We start from the raw sequence: 20,462 nt of genomic DNA, 5'->3' as shown, positions 1-20,462 counted from the left end.
GAGACACCCATCAAATCTTGTATGGAAGTGTAACAATGCCAAGAATGACTTAAGCACTAAGGGAGTTGTCCCCACTCTCCTAAATAAGATTATCCTTTCAGCGATCCCACTTCTAGATATATATGAAAGAAAATGAAACCATTATCTCAAAGAGATATCTATACTCCTATGTCCATTGCAGCATTATTCACAGTAGTCAAGGCACGGAAACTACCTGATGTTTGGATAAAGAAAGTGTCACACATACACACACATGTGATGGAATACCGTTCAGCCTTAAGAATGAATAAAATCTTGTTATTTGCAACAACAAATACTGTATGATGTCACTTATATGTGGAATCTAAAAAGCAAAGCAGAAAGTTGGTTACTAGGGGCTAGGGGAGTAGGGTAAACAGGGAGAGTTGGTAAAAGGATACAAATTTTCAGCTATAAGATGGATAAGTTCTGAGGATCTAATGTAAAATATTGTGACTATAGTTCATAACACTGTATTATATAATTGCTATCTGCTAAGAGAGTAGAATTTAAATGTTCTTGCCAAAAGGGGGAAAAGGGGTAACTATGTGAGATGATAGATGTTAATTAACTAGATGGAGGGAACCTTTCACAATGTGTGCATACATCAAGTCATCACATTGTATGCTTTAAAACATCTTACAATTTTATTTTCCACTTGTACCTCAATAAAGTTGGGAGGAAGTTATCTTTTATTCACATAAGCCATTTAGACCTGGGAGGAAAGAAGGCAGGCATTAATTTGTGTGTCAGAAAAGCATGCTGATTAAAAAGAGAGAGAGAGAGAAAGAAAGAGAGAGAAAGAGAGAGAAGAGGAAAAAGAGCAACTGGTTGCTATTATTTTATCTTTTAATGCTTGCACTTTCATCTTCAGGACTCTTATTTTGGTTTTGACTTGATCTGTCCTTCTCATCAGGACTGCAATTCTACAGACAGTAACAAGTATCGGGAACAAGAGTATTAGAAAGCACCCCTACAGGCTTCCATGAATATTATGCTACTTTGTTTATATGAATGAATGAATGTCAAATTTCAAAGGGAAAGGTACACCACATTCATTCCAGCTTTCTCTGACAACACTCAATTTTTGCAGTGGAAAATTAGAAACTCTCATTATAAAAACCCTATAGCTGGGCTCCAGTTCCATATTGTCAAAGTTTCTTCCCTTAGCATCAGTGTGTCAGCCTACAGCTGGTAACCCTATGTTTGTCCATCAGTTGCCATGAAAACCACACTGGAATTGACTTTAGCAGTTGTCACCCAATGAGTAGCAATGCCAGTGAAGGCCCAAGGTGGAAAATTTACCTCTCCCCTCAACTGATGCAACTAAGATCTGAACTATGGGCCAGGAAAACATTTTTAGGACACTTTGGTGATTATGATTTAGTCCAAAGGCACAGGTAGACACATCTTTGATAGGAATTGTCAGAATGTTTCTTTGATTGCTGACAGGTAACGAGGTCCTTCCAAATATAGTTTCAAAGAGATATAAAGCACCTTCAAGGCATTTGTCTTCTTCCTGAAATGTAGTTCTCACTAATGCTCCTAAAAATAACCTCATATTCCTCTCTGCCTCCTGATTTCATTTCTGCTCAATTTGACCTGGAGGTACTCCTGTAATCCTAAAGGCATCCTCTTATTATAGGTGACAGTGCATGTGTCTTCTCTAGTGGGCAAATGCTGTGTTTCAGTGAGGAGATAACCCATCCCCTGGCTTTCCATTTAAGTTGAGTGCAGCATCTTGAGGTCTATAGATTCTAAGCATTGGTGGGAAGTGGTAAAGAGTGTGGATCATGAAGTTGAATTAGCTAGTTAAAATCCTAGTTCTGCCACTTCCCTGCTGTGCCACCATAGATATATCTGTTAATCTTTCTGTGCCTTAGTTTTCTACTTTTATTTTACCTTCCTGGCAAAATTACTGGGAAGCTTAATGGTGCAGCCCTACTGTGTCTATGAACTCTAGCTTTGGGAGCCCAGGAATATGTATAGAATGTGTCTAGAATATTCCAAGAACAAAGCAAGGGAAACACTTGGCCATTTATCTGAAATATGTCCTTTATTTTCCCAGTACTTTCTTATACCCAGTTCGATACTGGCTTCCTAGATAAAGCCAAGTGGTTTTGCTGACCGTTCATGGATACCAGTCATCCGAATGAACTAGAGAACTTGCAAGTGCTGGCAAAGTTTCGCTGTTGTTATACGGTGCTGTCCTTATCAATGCACAGAAGGTTCTGCAAATGTCCCAAGTCTTTTCCAACACTTATTTAAAATTAGGTCCAGAATGATGAAGCAAAGAAGTGACAGATGCTTCAATTGCACATAATTATTTTTTTATTTAAAAAGCATGCAATAGAGATGTCTTAACAACAAAGCACTCATCTGTTTCTGGAATATATCAGGGCACATCTCGTAGGTATATATTACCTGTACCAGTCATTATAAACAGTGGAAGCTTTTGAGCAAGTATCTATGAAAATAACAATCATCTTTGCAACAATGCCTGTGCTAACTTTAAATGGCTTTCAAAAATGTATTAGCTAATCTTTCATTCCATTAACTTATTAACTAGGGCACTTTAGGCCATGAATCGTATCACTTACTTTTGGAACTGGAAGAAGGAAAAGTCATATTATTTAAAATATAATTTATATCAAGAAATGTAAAATGATTGTTATTCGAAAAATAACATAAATAACATTTGCCAGTGCTCTAGGTTTAGAAGGCTATTGAACTTCTTTGCAAATGTTTGTAACATTTAATCTATCGCCATCTATCTGGTACATTTTCTAGCCGATATATCCCCAAATCCTAAAATACCATTGAAAGTAGACTTGGAAATCATTTAGTCCCACCATTTGATGATTAAATTTCAAACCAGACCCTTTTTTCAGTTGACTGATTGACATGCTTTCTGCTCTTGTTTAAAAATAAACAGGTTTTTTTTTTTTAAGCTTCTTTAAATCATCTTCTTCCCATATTTACTAAAAGCAGAGATGAAAGTCAAAGGTCACTGTTCTGGGCAGATGCCTATGGAGATCAGATTCCTAGGAACACCAAGCTCCAGCTTTGGGGCTCAGATTCCTTGGGAGCGACCACATTTATTTCTAGTTTCTTCAGCCCCATGAGCTCAAACAAAAATCTTCTCCTGAAGGCCTTTCTCTTTTGCTTGTAGTCATCTTGAGTAATGCTTGTTATAGCAGGCAATTTCCATGTTTCTTTTTCTTCCAGCCTTACTTACACTGTCTTGTGGTTTAGAAATATTCTACATTACATAGTGATTCTTTTCATATTCTTTGGAAGGCTGGTAGCTCTCTACAGGAATCAAGGAACTGGGCAGAGCAGACATTTCAAAGGCAAATAACCACTGCAAATATCACTTCTTCCATGTGCAAAGGTGTCCTCTGAATTAGGACACTGCCCCTGCTTCTGCTAAAGCAGACCTTGGGCTCAGAAATCCCTCTGGCCTGGCTTTGAAACAGTTTCTTCATTTCCTAGATGCCTGTTCTTAGACAGATGATTTTACCCTTTTTTTGACTCTCAGTTTTCTCCTCTAGGAAGTGGGGCCCATGGTGTCAGGTTCAATGGCTATTATGAGATTCCACTAAGATGACATAAACTACTCAGGGCTGTTGCCGTGTCTGACACATGGTAGGCATTCTGCTTCCTCAATGCCTGCAGAGTGAGCTCCTTCTGGAAGTCTTAAGAAAGTTCTAAATGAATCCTATGATATTTGGCCTTGCTTGGATGCAAAATGTAAAACAGAAAAGCCTCCTTCTCACCCTATGGGTGGGCTATCAATCCCCTATATTCTGATTCTTTTTCCTAGAAGAAGGGCGTCTTCAATGTGGTAGGGAAGGCAAGCCCACATGGCAGAAAGTCACAGAACACAAGATCCTCTTTATTACGTGGCGTGTTTCTGTACCACAGATGTGCACACAGATGTGGTCATCAACAGAGATAACTAGTTTACAAGCCCTCCCTGGAAACGCCTCACAGCTCTTAGGAGAAAAGTGATTCTGCACTGAAGCTCAGCCCATAATGAAAGCATTTCCAACTGCTTCACATCACCAAGAATAAGAGAGGGGAAACAGCCCACCGTGCCTTTCCAGCCAAGATGTGAGAACAGGCTCAAAGCCTATGAGGACAAATATCTGCTGTGGCCTCTTCTTTCTGTGCATCTGTCTGTCTGCCTGTCTTTCCCTCCTTCTTTCCCTTCTTCCCCCTCTTCTGTCCTCCCTTCCTCCCTCCTTGCATTTTTCTCCTTTCATCTCCTTCTCCCTTCTTCTCTCTCCTTTCTTCATCTCCTTTTTATCCTAATGGAAACGTATCACTTTACATCAGGGAAACACTGTACAACATCTACTCACTGTTGGATATGTTAATGTGAAGAGGACACATTCATTCAAATCTGACCCTGTACATTATTCATTTTATTGGTGACATGTGATGAAGTCATTACCACAGATGTCTAAGGCAGCCCTTTAGCATAACAAACATAGACCACGTTTAGGAACCAGAAGGAAACCTGGGCTCAATCCTGGTCTCTAGTCATCTCAGTTCTGTGCTCTTCCCAAGTAGGGTAATCCCGAGGAGTCGATGAAATAAATATGTGAAAACAAGGTGTCTGTAATAGATTTAGAACCATGGCTTGACTTCTGTCCTCGTCTTGAGAAGCAGAGCCTGAGAAAGAGATTCTGACACCTGTGACTTACTGGAGTAGGGTTCTCTGGATGGAGGCGGGTGAAGGAAGCAGTTGAGGTCAGGGGAGGAGCCATGCCAGGATGTGGTCTTTGCTGGACCCTGGTCCGGCAGAGGCTATGGGGTGTGAATGACACAGAGGAGCTGTTCCCACCTTGAGGTGACTACCCGGTCTTTCCCATTCTTCATGTCAGGCAGGCACTGGCAGTGGGCTGCCCCTGCAGTGGGAGCGGGATGTCACCTCCTGGGCAAATGACCACCATTTTGCCCAGGGAAATTCTCTGGGAAAGGGGAGCAATTGTGAGCCATTTGCTACGATAGGAGAATAATTAAGTAGAATTCAACCCATTTTAGTTTCTCCAAATAATGGGTCTACATAGAAGTATATGATTTAATTAAATATTTTGGCTAAAACTTCTAGGGGCACTGAGCTGACATTTTTTCAATCATCCCAGCTCAGCGATCAGTAACGGGCAGGGTGAGGATTCACAGAAGACATTGTTCAGGTTTAGATTTTAATGTGTAAACCTTAGCCGTGTCAAAGTATAAAAAGAGAAGCAAAAACAAAACAAAACAAAACAATGACAATAGCAGTAAAAGCCTTAATTCAAACTATACTATTGGTTTTTCCAGACCCAGCCTTAATCCAAACTATACTATTGCTGATTCTTCTCATCAGCACTCTTTCCTTGGGTTGTCTTGACAACATTTCTATCTGCAGAGTGTTACCTTTGCTCACATAAAATCCTATTTTCTTTAATGGGAAGCACATTAAAGTTTGAGATGCATTTGTATGGACATCCTCATTCTCTTTCCCATCAAATGCTAGTTCTTCTGTTCCTCAAAATGGCAAATCAATCTTTTCCCATTTCCTAATAGAATTTATAAGATTGTATTTATTTTCCTCAACAAATCAGTTACCTATAATGAAGCTTTTCTATTTATCACTCTCCCCTTCAAATTGTATTAAACAGGAAAAATATAATTTAATCTTATATACAAAAAATAAGATCACATATTATTTATTTTTCATATATTTTACAATCTGTGCATCTCTAAGGGGGATGTAGGAGATTAATTAGCCTTATAGAAAATGAAAATGATCCTATGGTTAATTAATATCTAATGTTAGCATGAGTGTAGCATCTCAATAATTTCAGATATGGTTCCTTGCTATATAAAATAACCCATTTTCCTTTGTCTTCTTATTCAAATGTTGTCCAAAAGAATGGCCTGATGCAGTTTGCTGCAGAGTACAGTTTATTGAATAAATAAATTACATTGTCTTGTGCTTCAGAATTCTATCTTGGCAAAATGGTCACTATCTTCTGGACATTGGGCAATAGTAATGCTATAATTTTTTTTATTGTTGTTGTTCCAGAGCAACCAGAGGCACTCCTTAACTATCTCTCGCTTATTCTCCTTACATAAGTGAAGTGAGTTAATGAAAAAGTAATGTTCAAAAAATTAAATGATGACAAAGCCAAGAGCCAAGAGGATGAAATGACTACAGTCTTGTTGCTGTGGCTTGAGGGGGTGGGAGGCACCACCCTCTGAGGTGTCCGAGTGGGTCACCCAACAGACGTGCCAAGGACTGGGAGGGAAAAGTAAGTTGGACAAATCTCCATTTGGGACAAGACCCAGAGTTCCATTGTTTGTAGTGATAAAAATATGGGTGGGGATTAAGCTATGTAATTGAAAGGAAAAGAAAGAAAAAAGAAAGGTTTGGCATGAAACAGAGGTAGAGAATGCCACTCCAATTCGTACCTCTTATCTTTCTAAAGACCCAAAATCCACTTTCCTTTTTGATGGTCCCATAAGATGCCTGCACACTAATGGAAAACTCAAATGTTTGAATAATGCCAACACTTTTCTTCTTTGGCACAAAATATATTCATATAAACCAAATTAATTCACAAGCCATCTCAATGGCTGATTTTGCCTGAAAAACTTGAATTATTTTCTTTTTCTTTTTTCTTTTAAGTGTTATGCTGAGATATTGAGGGCAAATATAAGTTCCTAAGTCAGGTCATGTGTCAGTCTAGCTTTGGTTTTTTTTGCACAGCATTATATGCTATGTGATGCTAAAAATATAGCCATTTTACAGATAAGAAAACTGACCCCAGTATAGTGAAGTTCATGCTATTGGCACTCAGGAGGGCAGAGCTTTGATTCTGGGCAATGCTAATTGAGAAACTATATCCATAGGCATTATTTCAACCATTATAATAGGCCCCTAGCCTTTACTAGGCCTCAGTCCTGCCCCCTCCAATCTTCTCCACCCTAAAGCCATCATGATCCATCAGCTATGTGAATCTAGTAGTTTATCAACCCTGCCTAAAATCCTTAGATATTGTCATGGGTTGAATTATATGCTGTCTCTCAGATTCATATGTTGAAGTCCTAACCCCTAGTACCTGGGAACATGATCTTGTTTGTAAATAGGATCATTGCAGATGTAGTTAAGATGCAGTCATAAGGGTGGACCCTATTCCAATATGACTGGTATTTTTATAAAAAGGGGAGGTTTGGACACAGATATACACATATAGTAAGAACACCATGTGAAAATAGCCATCTATCAGCCAAGGAGAGAGGCCTGGAACAGAACCTTCTCTTATGGCCCTTAAAAGGAACTGACACCTTGGTTTAAGACTTCTGGTTCCCCAGAACTCTAAAACAATACATTTCTGTTTTTCAAGCCACCCAGTTTGTATCCTTTGTTATAGCAGCTCCAGCAAACTAATGCATATACCTTTCCATTATTCTTAGAATGATGTTCCGCATCCTATAAATGGAAGCAGAGGAGTAACACATAAAACCAAAGAGCAAATGTAACTCAAGCTAAACATGGTCAGATTTTTTGAATTGTCAATAGGCTTAGTCAAAATTCATTGAGTAATTGCCATAATCTTACATGCCAGGCATTACTGGAGGGGCTGGGTTTTCGGCTGTGAATTAATTTGACATAGTACCTGTTCTTAAGGAGCTTACACTGAAGTAGGCAGCTAATTATACACATAATTAATTATAATTATACTAAGAGTTAAAACTTTCAGTGAAACGTTGTAAAGAAAGGAATACCAGGGAGCAAACCCTTTTCTTAGAGGAATCAGGAAAAACAGGAAAGGCTTCTTTGAGGCAACCGTGGTTATGCTTATATCTGAAGGATGTGTAGTAGCCAGTTAATGGAAAGAGGTGCTGAGACAAGTGGCTTCAAGGTCAAAGGGATAGCAGTTATGAAGATTCCCAAGGCCAGAGGCAGTATGGCACTTTCCAGAATCAAAAGGAGGTAGGCATGGTGGAACAGGAAAGCCTAGGTAAGAACGTAGAGTTGAGGGGCAGGAGAACCAGAGAAGAGCTGATCCCAAGGGCAGCAAGACAATCAGAGCTGTATTGTTAAAAGCTTGCCCAGGCTGTGGTGTGAAGGATAGAAGCCACTCAGTGGGTGATGGTAAGAGGTAAGGCTGGATCAGGGAACGGACAAGAGTGGATGAATTTAAGAAACAATCCGCCGATGGAATCCAATGGATGAGGTCCAATCATGAAATGGATGTTGTGGAGGCAGGAGACATGTGTCATGGCTGCTAGTTTTCCAGTTTGCCCAACTGAGTGCAAGGTAGTATTATTCACTGAGGAGATGGGAATTATGAGATTAAAGGCTTTATTTTTTCTTCTAGGGGAAGCAAGAGACAGAAGATGAAATTATGCCATTAGGCATTGATTGCCATTAGGCAATGATTACATTGCACTGGAAGCCATTGTGGGACGTCTCATGTTGTTCAGCCCATCAGCCTCATTGGTCAGGAAGTCTGAGCCACCAGAGATGTGAATTTGTAAGTCACATTTATAGGCAGTAACCGAAACCGCAGGATTAGAGGTGCTCACCCAGCAAGAGAGTGTCGGAGGAGGAGGAGGAGAAGAAAGATCTTGGCACAAGTGAGCGACCTGACATTTCCAGCTTGGGTAGAGGAAGACGAGTCAGCACGAATGATAAGGGAAACAGGAGGGAAAGGAGAATGTCCAGAGGCACGTGATGTCATGGAGCTTTGAGAAGGAAGCGGTGGCCGTTAGTCTTCTAAGTTAGGGACCAATAAATCAAGCAGAGTAATTTCTGAAAAAAGCCTAAGGATTTTAGCCCCACTGATGCTCGGCAAGAGCTCCTGCAGGGCCTGAGTGGGGAAATGAATAGAGGCTGTAGCAGATGTTGTAGGTGTCTCATCTATATCCAAAGTCTCTTCTAAAATCCAAAGGATGCTCTGCTGGAATCATTTATTTATATTTATTTATGTAGGCTTGATAGCACCCTTAACCCAAGCTCAGAGCAAGCCAAAATGACAGACAGTGTCCCCAGAAGTAGCTCTCAAACATGACAGACAGGGATTTGGTAACTGAGTATCCCAGTCCCTTGCCCTTCAGTTGAGATAACTCTAAAAGAATACTCAGCATTGTCTCCCAGGGCTCGTGAGGGGGACCGAGCTCCAGCTGCCCATGGTGGCATCAGGTTTGGTCATAATCTCTTCTTGAACTTTCTGTTCTTTCCTGGCATATTCTTTCTTCTACTCCCCTACTGCTATTTCTAGGATCACATCCTTGTTATCCGACCTCTCCAAGGCTGCTTCTGGGGTCTCGAGCCCATCTAGACAGTAAGGGGATGGAGTGATAAGTGAAAACATATTGAGAGTAGCTTAGGAGAGGGTAGCAGGAGGAGAAACAGAGCCGTAGAGGCTTTGTATAATTGTGAAAGAATCCTGAGCTCGTCTAAATGTTACTGGAAAGGATATTGGAGGCAGGAGAGAGAAGCTTTATGGGAATCTGTGACAAATATTTTTTTTTCCCCTGATGCTTTTGGTTAAAATACAAAAAGAGAAAACAAAAGGAAAGAAAAACACCATAATGGTTTGCATCATAAAACTTAGGAGACCTCTCTGTAGGTGTGACCGAGGCACAAAAGTTTCCTCTTCAAAAGAATAAAACCCGCTGTGGTGTTCTTGGACTTCTGTGTGTTTAGGAATTCCCAGCATCTCTAGAATCCACTGCAGTCACTCCATGACACATTTTTCCCCTCCAGATGTGAACAGTAAAGAGTCAGTTGTCAGTTGCATACTCTTATATTATTTTCTCAGCAATTATTTCAAGGAATGCATTTGAATAAAATGCATTTTTGGCATCATTTTTAAAAATGGATGATGATTTATGCTTTTCTTGCAGGGACAAGATGGCTCTGGGCATGAGTCATGACTGTACGCTGGGAAGATTCCGATGGGAACTCAGTTCTTGCTGGTTGATCCATACCTTACATGGACTTGAGGCCGTGCATGGCTTTTATTAACATGTACATTTCGCTTGTTAAGGCTTGGGCTTCATCTTTTCCTTCCCAGCTCAAGCCCTGTTTGTCTTTCACATGCACCTGATTCAGAATCTATGCCTGGGACTCAGAGCAGCTTGGGAACAGTAATTTGGAAAATCTCTGATTATCTTTCAGCTAAAACAGGATGATGTGTTCTCAGCTGCAGCTGGGAAATGGGCTATTTCTCTGTAGGGGAGCAGATTCAAATGGCAGACAGAATTCTAGTTCTTTTATCATCTCTATCTCCACGGAGAAGCTTTGGTGTGAATCAAAATTGTCCCTGGGTCAAGAAAGCAACGAACCACAGCATAGGCCTGTACACCTCTCAACTGCAGAAAGAGTTGCTTCCTGTGAAGCCTTCAGATGCTATTTTCCCAGTGCAAAAATCCCTGCCCCAGAGCAGATGTTCCTTGGAAGCAGCAGCGAAGCCTTTCAGGAGCCAAGGTGAATGAACTGTAAGATTGATTCTTGAAGTTTTCCAGGTTAAAACCATTTCTGTCATTGTCCTTGGCACTCATTCTCAAAATGTGTTCTATAGCCTTGCTTCTTGGACTTGATGTGCATACAAATCTCCTGGAGATTTTGCTAAACTTCAGACTCTGTTTCAGTAGTTCAGGGGTTGGGGGGGAAGGGGGAGGGCTTGAGACTCTGCATGTCTGACAAGCTCCCAGAGGAAGCCGGTGCAGAGCCATGTTGATTCCTGAATCCTTCCCTGAGTAGCAGCGGGGATACAGAAAGTTGGTCTTGCCAGATGCTGTTCAACAAAGATTCTCTGGTCTCATAAGTTCAAGAAAAAAATAACTTGCATTTTGAGCTTCCTCTTCAAAACTCTGCAAATTAATAAATTAGAGACTCTGAAAAGAACCATTCTGAGGAATGTCATACAAAATACTTTGTAATGGTCTATACTGAAAAAAAAAAACATGAAAAGGAATATATATATGTGTGTGTGTGTGTGTGTGTGTGTGTGTGTGTAACTGAATCACTAGGCCATACACCAGAAATTAACATTGTAAACTGACTATACTTCAATAGAAAACAGAAAAACAAACCAAAAAAAAAGGCCCAAAGTTAAAAAAAACAAACAAACGAATAGACCATAGAACCATATTTTGGTTTGCTACTCTCTCTTTTAACAACCTGGGGGATTTGATTTTTGGGAAAAGAATGGTCTTATGTATGGTCTCATTCAAATATTTGTTCAGGCACTTTAGCACATTGAAGGGGGATTTGCAAAATGTTTGACCCTCTTTGTAGTGACCCTTGTAACCTTTCTCAGGTGAGGGCCACTGATTCTCCAAATGGTTGAAGTTACAAGCCAGACTCTTAGTATTCATGGCAGAACAGGAAACTTTCCTTGTAGAGTTTTGGTATTCAAAGTGTCAGGTGTTCCCTTCAGTGAACTTTAAAAATTGTGAGGGGCTTAGCTGCTACTCTGCTCCTGTTTAAAGACCAGCTGAAAAAGTGATAAACAGCAAAGCTACACTAGGAGAGTTTAAATCCCTTCAACCACCTTAAATTGCCCGTGAAGTTCCATGTGCCCATGCATCCGTCTCCTTGTAAGTTCCCAGGAGGCTTCTGAAGACTTTGCTCCAGAAATGATCATCCTTTGGGTCGTGGGCATATTCTAAAAATCTTCACTTTAATAAGCATTCCCAGAATTTTCTGATGCCGGTGCTCTGAAGGCTGCATTTTGAGATTAAGTTCTGATTCCTGACAGCACCAGCAACCTGGTCAAAAATCAGCTTCCTTGTTTGGGCTCTCCGAACATTTGCCTCTGTGAGTCATGTCTTAATGCTCTGCCATGGATTTTTGTGCAGAATATATATCTATAATTGCCTGGGAACACGATAGCATTTTCTCTAAAACTGTTATTGAAGATATTGTCATGATCTCAGAACGTCAGAAATTTCTGCAAAAAGGACTCTCCCAGCAGAGGAGTACAACCTTGCTCCTGCGGTTTGGAATATAAGTTCACCAGAATAGAACATTTCTAGATGTGTTTTATTGTAAAAGTAAATTTTGAAAATTTTGTTACTATCTCATGAAATATATTTGCATTAATAGAAACAATGTAAACATGTGAATTTTACCCCAAGTTGCTGGGTTGATGTTTTAAGTCATCTGTGCCTTTACATATACCCTTGGCATGTCACCAGACTCCTGGGGTATTTACTCCACAGGGTTAGAATTGTAACATCATATCTTGATTGGGACCCCAGAAATAAAGAATAGATAAATAAATGGGTGAAGGTGGTCAAAGGTGCAATTTCCAGTAATGAGATCAATCAGTCGTGGGAATGTAATACACTGCACGTTGACTACAGTTAACAGTACCACATGTTATATTTGAGGGTTGCTAAAAGAGTAGACCTTAAAAGTCTCATCATCAAAAAAAAAAAATTGTAACTGTGTGGTGATAGATTTAACTAAACTTATTGTAGCAATCATCTTATAATACATTTATATATCAAATCATTATGCCATACAGCTAAAATGAATACAATGTTATATGTGAATTACACATCTCAATAAGAAAGGAATAGATAAATCTCCTTTATAACTTATCCCCAGAAATAAAAGATTGTCTTACATTAATATTTTATACTGAAAATTATATTATCTCCTTTTCAAAGGTTGGTTGGTAGAACATTCAGAGCAGAATTAAATACTTAATTACAGGAATTTTTATTAGTCTAGTATACTTGTTAAAATTTTTCAATTTTTTATGTACATTTAATTTTAACTTTTCATGTCAATTTTCTTATTTTTAACTGATTTTAAGTCTAAGGCACTTCATATTTCTAAGCTGATAGGAATAGATTATTATTTTTTTAATTTTATTTTTCTTATTTTTTGGTGGGGGGAGGGAAGAATTAGGTTTATTTCTTTATTTTTAGAGGAGGTACTGGGGATTGAACCCAGGATCTCATGCATGCTAAGCATGTGCTCTACCACTTGAGCTATATCCTCTCTTGGCAAAGAATAAATTATTAATGAATTTTTATTGTTGACTTAAGGCCTCTTAACCATCAATGTCTTCTTACCATTGATTTTTTTCAATCAGAAGTACTCTTCAATTTTATTGTGGATGATTCAGTTTCTTCTCAAGGATTCAGCAACAAAAACTCAGAATGGTTCTGTTATCAGAGTGACTACAAGGCTTAGTGGTTGACAGAAATCTGGAGGTCATGCAAGAACAAAGATTACTCTGTTTGAAGCTTCTGGGTTGGTTCTGCCCCTTTCGTGGAGCTGCAGAGGCCATGTTACAGCATTCCTCTAACTTTGTTTAGTGGTGTTACTATAAAGCATTTTGGCATCCCTTCTCCCACTCACCCCTCCCCATAACACCACAAGATTTGAATCATCTTTATCTTAAAGACTGAGGATTGAGGCTCAAAACCCATTGAAGGATCTATCCAATGTCAATCAAACAAGAAGCAGGACTGACAGTGGAAGTTGGTCTTCAGATACCAAACTCACAATTTAACCTCGTAGACCTCAGCTGCCAACTTTTGCTTACTTGATGCCATATAGTAGGTGTGAATTGTCTCATTTGTCACAGCCTCTTGGCTTTGCCATCTGTCCAAATGGGAAAGTGCTGCACAGGATAATAAGTAAGTAAAAGGTATGTGCAAGAAACCAAAGAAAAACACGTTCGTTTTAACAAATCAACATTCTACAGTTTGACAAAGTGCTGATTGACTGCTTCTCTTTGGATCTAAGCTATTTGGGTTGGTTTTAAAATGGGATACAGAGATGACTTTAGCGTAAAGGAATTTTTTAAAGAAATTCCAATGAATTTGCTAAATAAAGCATATTATTTTAATAGAAATGAAGTCCGCATGAGTATTGCACACAGATAAGTTTTTCATCAGCAAGCCACATTTTCCCCATGCTTCACTGACGTCCTGGACTGGGAATTAAATGAGATCCACAGAATATCATGGCAACCAGTTAACACTGGAAAACAAAACTGTGCAAAACAAACAACAACAACAAACAGTCAGTTAGCCTGTTGCTTGTTCCTTGTTACATCAAACATCCACTCCTACTTTTAATCCTTTAATCCTCTCTTCACTTGTGGAGTAGATACTCACTTGTGGATCACATGGGTGCTGAATTGACCCTTTCGGGTTACTGTTATTAAGGCTCATGTTGAAACTATGTTAGGTTAAATTTCCCCTTACTCTTTCTTCACACATACACACACACACACACGCTCAAGTTCAAACATATTGATGTTTGCAACAGGACATGGTGTGTACTTGACAAATAACTTTTGAAAAAAGATGGATGAAGTTGCCTTGTAACTCAGTGGTTCTCACCAGAGCCACCCAATGGGATCCACGTTGACTGGTGGCCACTGGACTGCCAGGAGGAGGAGGTCTTTATACAAATGACAAAACCCCAGGGCAGGGCCACTCTGGGGATGTTATAAGTGGACCATAAGCTAAGGAGACCACGGACACTTTCTTAAATTTGCTCTTTATCTTCTGATCTGTCTAGCACACTGCATAGCATCTAGAAGATACCCAATAAAGGTTGGTGGAGTGAAAAAAACAACATGTGTTTCTCTCATTACCTGATGTTGCTGGGTTGGGAAAGGGAGAAAAGTTGTGTGGGAAATTTTTACAGACTGAATAGAAGACTGGAAAAGAGAATAAATAGTCTCTCCCTTATTTTTCCCTTCAATTTTTTAAATTTAATGTATACTATTAATTATGACAATCAATATTTGTATAGAATATTATATAATTTGTACTACTGTTTTTGTTTACCAATACTTTTGTATTTATTTTGCATATCATTAAAGCCCACATTATAAGTAATATGAAACATATCCATCAGACACTATGTGTCCATAACTTATACACACTCAATACTTAACTTAGAAACAAACATTTCATAAGGTGAGAAATTTTATTAAAGGGAACTTCCAGTCCAATGACAATAAAGCATATAACAGGGTTGATTCTCCTTCAGTGGCAACTTCCTCTCTCTCCCTAGTGGAAGTGAAAACTTTGACCTAATAAAAGTGGTGAAACAAACCCTGTTCACATTGATTTGCCAACAAGAAGGCCCACAGTCTAGATACAGGAACTGGACACAGGAAGTGTGGTGTTTATTTTGCATTATAGGGATACTGGAGTCATAGAAGGGTTTTTTTCTTTTTTAATTTTCGATTATTAGAGATTCAAACAATGTTTACATACAAGATACCAGCCTGGACGACACTATACACTGGCAGAGAGCCAGCCTGGACACATACAGCTCCTATTGTGTGCAGCAGACGGCCGCCATTGGGCTTCGGCTTTTATAAATTAAATTAACCAACATTTAATGGAAAGCAGCTTTAACAAATAGCTTGGCCAGATTTAGGAGAAAGTTTCTTTGTTGTTGTTGTTTTTGATACCTTTCCTCTGACAGCTGTTGATAGAACCAGCCAGTTACTAACCCTTCATCTTGTGTACCGATTTATAGCAACACAAAGTTTTTACATTTATTTTATGTTTGAATTTAAATGTTTTACTTCTTTTTTTTTTTTTTAACACTTTTGGATTCTCCCAGCTACTCAGCTGGTTCCTCCCTTCAGCAGCCTTTTCCATAATGGTTTGTGGAATCCTGAGTCCCTACTCTATGTATGCATTTATGCAGTTCACTTCCTATGCACTCAAACCCAATTATGGAATTAATTGCCATCTATGCATATGAGATGCTATTGTAATTCCTTATTTAATTTTATGGAAAACTTTGGTTTGGAAGATACTAATTAATTGGACAATATTTGCTAATATATTGCACTGTAAAATTTTTATTCTGAATACTTACAATAATTCTCTCCTGGAAAAAGAATTAGGCATAAATTTTTATTAATTTTATATATAAGTTTGTATATCACAATTGTTGGTTATGATCTGTATATATCTTAAGTCTCCTAGTAAATTTAAAGTGGCTAGATAAAATCAAGGCTGCTCAGTTAAATTTGAATTTCAGGTAAATCATGAATATTTTTAATATATGTATATTCCAAAAAAAAATGTGCAAAACACACTAAAACATTAGTCAGTGTTTCTGAAATTCTGATTCAACCTGGCATCCTGTAGTTTTACTTGCTAAACCTGCCAACTCTAAGTACATTGTAAGTGTCTCCAGCCATCATAGTTTATGCTTCTCTGTTTCTAATACTTGCCTGCCCTGCATTGTGCTCTCTAATAGCATAAACCCTTAGCTGCTAAAACATCGGATGGGGAATAGTTTTCCATGTTTGGTTCAAAGCTGTTCACACATATTTTATAGATAGAGTATTTCTCAGGCATTATTTTAGACATACAGGTTATCATTGATTTAAGACTACCTGGAACAGATTACAGAATCTTTATCTATCATTTCATCGCTCTTTAGTAAAATAAAGGCAGTGGGTACCATAAAAAGAAGACAAAGCATAGAGCTAGAGACCCGGGTTCTAGTTCCATCTCTGACACAATCTCTGGGTCTCCACACCATCTCCTGTGACTGTGAGTACACCCACGGCTGTATGGATGCACTGTATTCACAGCCAGATTCTTTCCTCCTCCTCGTAACCACACCCTCTGACACACAAGGTGGTGGAGTCTACTTCTGTGCCTCTGGATGCTGACTGTGGTCATGCGACTAATTTTGGCCAATGAAATGCTAGCAGATGGGATGCAGGCAGAGGCTTGAATACCAGCTGTACCTGCTTGCTCCTGCTTCCACATCTGGTGCACATCTGCCTTCACCATGAGAACATGCCCTGCTAGCCCGTTGGAGGGTTGGGAGAATGAGGCAGAGAAGAGCATTTAGCCTCCATGCATTCCCGACTCTCACCCAGGAGAGGAAACAATCAGATTGAAAGATTTTCTATTCTTCAAGAATCACTCCTCATCATTTGTATCTAGCTACTGGCAACGTTTCAGGAGAACGTATTCACACGTGCATATCGGAGTCTTAAGCACTATCGAGCTGAACTTTTCTTTCAGACCTATCATGAAAAGATCTTACTTGTTTTCCATCTTTAATGGGTTAAGAAGGGAGAATCAGCTGGGTCAGATATTGTGGATGTCTGATAGCTCCTTTCCTTCACCATGTCAAATGACAAAAATATTACAATGTAGTTATGAGTTGGATGTCCTTTCCTTACGGGGAAACAATCCATGGTTGGGGGAGAACAGAGCTTCCCAAACTGTGGGGCTCTCTTCCCAAGGGATTTCAGGCAAGAGCAAGTTTTATACATCATGAGAAGCAGCAACTCGAAACCAAGGCATGATTGGCTAGGAGGCTGGGGGTTTCCTGGTAAGGACAGTAGGTCCTGTTTTCTAGGGGGAGGTAAGCTCGCTAAAGCTGTATAGGAGGATTGTGATTGGTGTTTATGTTCAGCTTCCCAAACAGGGAGGCATTTCCCATAAGTCTGGGCTGACTGAGGTTGAGATCTGTGACATGAGCTGGGCCACTGGGGCAGCCTCTGCTTTGTAGGTCCTGATACACAAATTTCCTTTATCAGCCAGTTGGCTTCTGAGTTTCAAAGTGCTGAGAGGGCGGGGAGGTAACGGAAGGAGTTAGGGTGCTTTTTTCAGAACTAAGCCTCTATCAGGTCTCCATATACTCCTTTCCTGGTAAGTAAACTGAATCCTTAGGGAGGGTTACCTGAGTTTAACCTGAGCTTAAATAGAATGAAGAAAGCCTCATGGACCAAAATTCTCATCTGACAGTGACAAGGGTACCACAATGTCTACTCAGAAACTTGTACAAACACTACAACTTCTCCTCCTCCTAATAATAATTTCACGTTGCTAAGCAAGCCTAGTCTGACACCCGTACAGCTCAGAACAGTAAAAGCAGGTGAGAGCAGTGGGCCTTTTCTTCAGTTTCTAACTTTGGAAGGAATTCCTAGATATAATAGATATGTTGGGGGAAAAATCTTGTTGACAGCACAACAATTCACTCACTTCCTAACATGACTAGTCTTGTACTGTACTTCAGCGCAAACAATAAGGTTATTGTTCGGAGGGGAAAACAAGCAATTTGTTGGAAGGCGAAAAGGTGAGAATGTTCTATAAGCTGGTTCTGTCTGGGGAGGCTGCGTGTCATTTGCCAGGTAGTCTTAACAGATATGTGTAATAGATACATTTAGAGATTTGACCACTGGCGAAAGCAAAAATTCCTTGTAGTTTTCTTACTGCTTTGGAGAGGGGGGCAGTGGGGGGAGATTTTTTTTTTCTTTTTGTTTTTATATGTTTAGATCCAGTCACCAACATGCTCATTAAGTAAGGGTGGTTGGGTCTCAGATAACATTGTCTGTTCTGTTTCTCTTTAGCATGCAAGCATTGGGAGTTTGTGGCTGGGAAGCCTTCAAAGGTGACAAAACATCAATGAGTTAATAAGACTCAGGACTGTGATGAATGAAACTGCTGGTGAGTTGAGTGTATGCTCTCATTAGAGGACTTTGTCAAGGCAGCCTCATGATTTGGGTTCCCTCTTTTCCTTATTTTGCATCAATTTCTGGGCTAATGATGGTCCAGTTAGGATGCGTTGGGATGGGGAGGGAGAAAAGCTTGACAATTTGGGGGGAAAGAATAGAAATTTGGAAGCCCCTGTACCAAGCCTATTCTCACATTTCTGAATTCTGCAGAACCAGAGATCTTTGTTGTTTGGAATCGTGCTTAGATATTGACAAGCTGGGGTTAGGATTAGGTACCATTCATGCAATGATTAGAATCTATTTTAATCATTTTCTTTTCTTAATTAAAATACACTTTAACTTTTTCCTGTTTTCCTGGAAGTTTCAAAACCTAGGGACCTGTTTTTTGTTTGATTGACTTTTATTTGAAAAATAAATAAAATGGCCCAATTTGTATTTTCTCTATAAGTACAAAAAGGCAGGCAAGCAGCTGTGTTCAGCCCTTCTATGACCCCCAAAAGGGAAATATTTGAACACACACACACACAAATAAGCTCTCTCCAGGCTGCTCTTCTGAATTTCCCTCCTTCCATCCCTGTGAAGTAACTAAGAATCTAAGAGAGATTTAGGCAAGTTTTCAAGTAGTAGGTGTTGGGAATCCAGCCCCTAATATTCTGTCTACAGAAACTTTTGTGGGCGCCATGGTCAGACTGGATGCTTCTTCCGACATTTGTTTATAGGTTCCTCCCAAGTATTTGGATCTCTCTGGTTTCCATTTGAATGTCTGCGGCTGAGAGCAGCCTTGTGAGCAGAAATAGTCCAGGGGCCAAACAACCTCAGACACACTGCAGTGAGCAGGGAGCTGCAGCCTGAAATATCTGCACTGTCATCAGTCAGTGCTAAAAGGAGGTCAGGGGATGTTGCTGGATTTGAGGCAAAGGCGGGATATGGAATCTTGGAAGGTCTTTCTTCTATTGATATCCATGTGATTTGAGGGTTTTTGCTAATAGTTCTTGCTGCTATCTTTGAGTGCCAGAGTAAATAATAGTGGCCAGGGGAAAAAAAAAAAAAGCCCTCTGGAGCTCATTTAAAGAAAACTCAAAGGAGATTTTTCCTGCCAACCTGGGCTTCATCTTTCAACCCACAACTGAGAGAGATGGAGACAGAGACAGATATGCTGTAGCCTGGCGGACAGTTTGTAAAAGAGGAGTCGCCCTTAATTTCTGTGTATTGGTGTGATTGTCATATCATCTGTGTTTACTATGTGCTCCTCACAAATTGTCATTCTGTTCCCTCCAACAATACTTTGAAGTAAGTATTGTTCTGTCCCCAATTCACAGGTAAGGAAACTGATGCCCAGACAGTGATTTGCTCATGGATATAGAAAAAGAAGAGAGAAGGAAGATGGATCTGAACTTAAAAAGGCTCATCCTATGCCCTCTAGTTACCCAATATTTTCATTAGCCTAGCCTTGGTTTCTTCACCTCCCTTCATTTTCCTCTTATTATACAGGCTGCCTTTGAAAATGCCTGAGGCCTAGATTAGAGAGTGATAAAGGATCAACCCTAGACCTGACTGATCAGAGTAAAGTCTGTGGGATATTGGCCGACTTCACTGTCTCTGCTGACCCTGTCACTAAGTAACAAACATCGTAAGGAATTGACTCCCTCTCAATTTGTAGAGCTGTCTTGTTATGTCTGAGAAATAGTTCCCTTTAATGCTTTTCAATTCATAAAAATAAAAGCTGGAATTTAGAGGAATGGAAAAATCTTGTCTTACACTTTTTGGGTGGGGGCATAGTAAATAAAAATTGGGTACCAGTTTGAACTTGGAAATGCCCCTGCAGGTTAGACCACAAGATAAATTCATGTGGGGATGGAGGGAGGGAGGGAGTGTAGCCCAGCACAGTGGTGATGGTTTTAGGCTGTGACATCACTAACTAGCCCCAAATCTTGGCCTTGGCGCTGATTTTTGTCT

General features: G+C 39.7%; 1 long non-coding RNA gene across 1 annotated transcript; it reads left to right on the top strand.

Annotated features, from left to right (window-relative positions):
• Positions 1-18,151: 18,151 nt before the first annotated feature.
• LOC116657794 lies at positions 18,152-20,181 on the top strand. The gene is made up of 3 exons (XR_004312923.1): positions 18,152-18,182; positions 18,402-18,498; positions 19,826-20,181. It is a non-coding gene; the product is annotated as an uncharacterized LOC116657794 (long non-coding RNA).
• The last annotated feature ends 281 nt before the right edge of the window (positions 20,182-20,462 follow it).

Source organism: Camelus ferus, chromosome 19, assembly GCF_009834535.1.
Source record: "Camelus ferus isolate YT-003-E chromosome 19, BCGSAC_Cfer_1.0, whole genome shotgun sequence".
In the NCBI taxonomy this organism is placed as follows: domain Eukaryota; kingdom Metazoa; phylum Chordata; class Mammalia; order Artiodactyla; family Camelidae; genus Camelus; species Camelus ferus.
Note: the sequence above shows the minus strand (reverse complement) of the source record. Positions and strands in the feature narration are given on the sequence as shown.